Source organism: Lissotriton vulgaris, chromosome 1_1 (genome assembly GCF_964263255.1).
Source record: "Lissotriton vulgaris chromosome 1_1, aLisVul1.2, whole genome shotgun sequence".
In the NCBI taxonomy this organism is placed as follows: domain Eukaryota; kingdom Metazoa; phylum Chordata; class Amphibia; order Caudata; family Salamandridae; genus Lissotriton; species Lissotriton vulgaris.
The window spans coordinates 1,344,046,836-1,344,050,961 of record NC_141685.1 but is presented as its reverse complement, the minus strand read 5'-3'; positions in this window follow the sequence as shown (position 1 = coordinate 1,344,050,961).

Sequence of the window (4,126 nt, the reverse complement as noted above, 5' to 3'; positions counted from 1 at the left end):
ACCCGAGCGTCACAGAAGTTGGGATCTTCCAATTTGTCGGTCTCTTGCAGCCTGTGCACAGTACTCAACTGACCAGTCCATGTGACAGACACAAAATATATAGCACCCTATCTGTGTGAGTCATTGTCCCCTCATGAAAAACTGAGAAGAATGGGGGTGGAGATGAAGAGGTGAGGAGTGGTCAAGGCAGCCAAGAAGCATAGGTGTCAGGTGGTTAAGGTGGACTCGCCTGAAATGAATATATATTCACCAAAATGTCCAAGGTGGCAGAGAAGACATCACTTGCCATTTGGCACCACAAAAACATCACAAATTACATAACCTATTCTCCTATTGGCATTACAGGAACTGAAGTCACTGTATCTTTGTGCCCAATGGCATAAATGTCTTGGAAAAATAGGATGCCCTGGGGACATTTGGGGATTTGATCTTTGACTACACACTGAACTGAGATCTGTTGAGGTTATGCTAAGCCCACCGAGCTGTCTGGAATAGGTTCTACATATATTCTTCAAGGTTTATGGATGTATCCAAACTTCACAAAGGCTAATCTGTAGTGCAAAAAATGTGAAATAAGAAAGGGTTAATTTAATCTCCTCACTCTAGCTTCTCGTTACGATTGTACGATTGTAGTTTGAAATGTCACAATATAAGTATTGAGACTACTTTCCTCTATATGTGCTGCTAAATCACTTTTCTTTCTCCCTTCGAACCCTATCCAGGGTGCTCTCCTCTGTTAGGCATGATTAAAATTCCCCCAGCTACTCTTACTTTCCTGTACACCTGTTCTCCCTTAGGATACTCAGATCATGTGCAGGGCTCTCTAAAATCTGTGATACATTTATATTCATGAGGACGCCCTAGATGCCAGTATCCCAGAAGTCACAAGAACAGTGCGAAGGAACGCAAGGAACAAGCCCCCTTTATAACACCTTAACCCCTCCAAAATTACAGCTCCTCTTCTCTGTAAAGGTAATTTTAACCAAAAATTTTCCAACCAACAAGCAGGAGCATATTGCGGTTCCACTGGTAGGATAAACCAGCATGTAATGTAATATAATGTAATGTAATCCCGCATTTCTATGGCGCACTATCACTCCAGGGAGCATCTTGGCGCTTTGCAGACTCATCAGGAGACTCACTCTAAATATGGAAGTCCTTCTGCTGTTCTGCATCCAGCAGAATAGTAGAAGATGGGGTGCATTCAAAGCATTCCTGATGACGCAGTCACCTAAAGCTCTGCCAATGAAAACTCAGCAGTTCCCCACCTCCAAATGAGGAAGGAGAACTAACAGTGTGGTGGAACAGAATGTCTGCTAAATTATGGCTGATAGTATTTTTTTTTCACGACGTGTCAACTCAGGTCCAAAAAGTCCTGAGACACCTTCATCCAGTCTTTTTTGCCGAGTCAGCTTTTCATTCTGGGACTTGTAGACTTATGCATAAAGTGCAGCTTGTGACATGCAGATCACAGATTAATATTTTATGTTGCTAGCTCAGTGGGTTATTGCTTTTGTCACAGAGATCCTTTTGTTACTTGGAGTTCATATGTAACAATCCTTCTAATATAGCACATTGAGCTATGAACTGCCATCAGAGTGCTGCATGCAAATTGAAAGGTATCGGTTCAGAACCTTATTGTTTTCCCCTAAATCTTTTGTTGTTCTAAGGTAGCTAATAAGTGTTCCTTCGGGTAGCAATACAGTTTTTTAAGCATAACACCCCAATCGTTGTGCTATGTTTATGGGGCAGATGGTGTTGTTTGGGGATTTACTTTCCACCAAAAATCGTGAATTACACTGGACAGTAGCCCTAAAGTAACACAAAGTAGAACTATGCACTACTCTACATCAAGGAGGCTTACAATGGGTGGTAAATGGACTTTCCCATGCACTCACCCATGGATTTTGACGCTAATCCTTACCTACTAATTGTGGTAGAATGGGATTAGCATGAAAAAATGCACCTCCTTGAGGCAGGCATTGAGATGGAGAAAAGAATGATGTATTTTCTCTGAACATTTCCACCTTTGCACATGTGCTGCACCACACAGCACACATACAAAGAAGTAAAGTGTGAAACTTTGGCAAAGCATAGAATTTTGTGCTGAAAAAGTACCCTTACAGTATAAAGCCTAAGCTTTACATCATGCAAACACACTTACCCTATGGTGCAATGGTGTGCATTGGTACAAGGCAGCCTAAGGTACGCCAGCAAGAGAGGAGAAAGCAACAGCACCATATCTTTGCAGATATAGTGATATAGTGCTCTCTCCTTTTCTCTTTTGGTTACTGCTCATAATAAAAATGTAGTTCATCTGCCCCTTTGTTTCTCCAGACCAAGCACTCCTAACACTTAATGCCTACCAGTATGGATGACATGTGAGTCCTACACTTTGTAGTCGTCATTGTCTTAACTAACATTTCCTATACACTGACTTACATACTTGTATCATTTATTGTTATGTTTTGGCAAGACAGGACATATGATGTCTTTTCGAGATATACTGTTTGCAATCCGTTGGCTTACAGCCTGCCCATAGCTTACCAATTGTTAGCTTCATCACTCTCTCATATCCTTCGTTCCTGTTTTTTATGGCATGCGTGAGTCATGCCCTCTTCTTGTGTTTGGCCCTCCCCTGGAGCAATGACCAAGTACTTGTTTCCATCCACTGCTCCGCTACTTTTTTATGCGTGTTCAAGCACACCATATCTGTGCTTGTGTTTTCAGCCGCTTCTTTCATCTCCCACCGCCCACATCTGTTCTGCTTCTTTACTCCTCCCCACCTATGTTGCTACTTTTCACTCTCACCTTCTGCCACCATCCATTTCTTCTCTAACTCCCCCCTTTAGATTTCTACCTGTCCTTTCCATCTGTGTTTTACTCTCTAATTTCTAGGTTGATAAATAAGTGCGGTTTGTTTTGGGTACAAGTAAAGTTTTTTGGGCAACAGCACCCTGAAATGACTTATTCTTTTTATTATTATTATCATCAATGTTAATATTATTTTTCTGATTATTATTGTTATGCTGTTGAAACAAAATTCTTTCTCGCCTAGACCGAAGTGTGTGCTCCTGAGCAAATCACGTGATTAGGTAGGGCCATTCAGCGAACTTATCTGCCACCTAGCTCTATGCTACAGTTTCACTATCTGCAAAACTTGGGAATGGCTAAAATCAGGGTTTCCTCAGATTCAGAGATGCTCGGAGGTGACCCATGCTTCAAGGACAGACATACCTTAAAAACACTACATTGAGACCCAGTGGCATAACAAAACTTGAGGGGGGCCCCCATGCTCCAGACCTAGTCAGGATCTCTCAGGCCATGGGCCCGGCGCCCATGCACAGTGCTGGAGAGGGCCCCTGAGCCACCTCCCATCCTCTGGACTTTGTGGGCTATTGTTCTGACCAGTGGTCAAAGTGGGTGGGATTAGAGGGGCACAACGTGCCCTTACTTTTTTAATTTATGGAAAGTCGTTCCTCTACTTTTTGTAAGAAGACAAACGTCTCGGACAGTTAATGCTGATAGTTTGAATGCTTCAGAAGAAGTATCATTCAGGGCGTCTCAGGTGCGGTGAAACAAAAGGCGGGCAGACAGCTAGACAATGAACAAGCTTTCTTGCCAGGGGGCCTGCCTGCCTATCTGCCTGAAAGACATTCAAATGTGTGCAACTGGTTAATCTGCTATTGTAAGGAGTGATTGAAAGTCCTATTGGCTTTAATTGATAGAATCACTTAAAGCTTTTTGATGACAAAGATTTACGCTTTTTGAGTGGTGGTGCAAGGGACTTACTGCTGAGTGGTGGAGTGCTTGCTTTTAAAGGACAGGTATATAAAAACAAGCATTGGGATAGCCAATAGGTCTCACTTTTGGGAACTTATAAGTGTTTAGCCTGAGATATTGATGTTACCTATGTTTTTAGGCTGTACTGTACAGAAGTTTGCAGCATGCTGAAAAGTTATAATAAAGAAGTGCAGAAGCATTTTTGTTACCTTAGATATGACCAAAAAGCATTATGTACAACTAAACGACCATATTAAAAAAGTATTACAATTAATGTCTTGAGTTCTTTATGTCCTTTCAATGCTGGTAACTTGTATCTGCCTGTCCCAATGGTTGCTTGTTG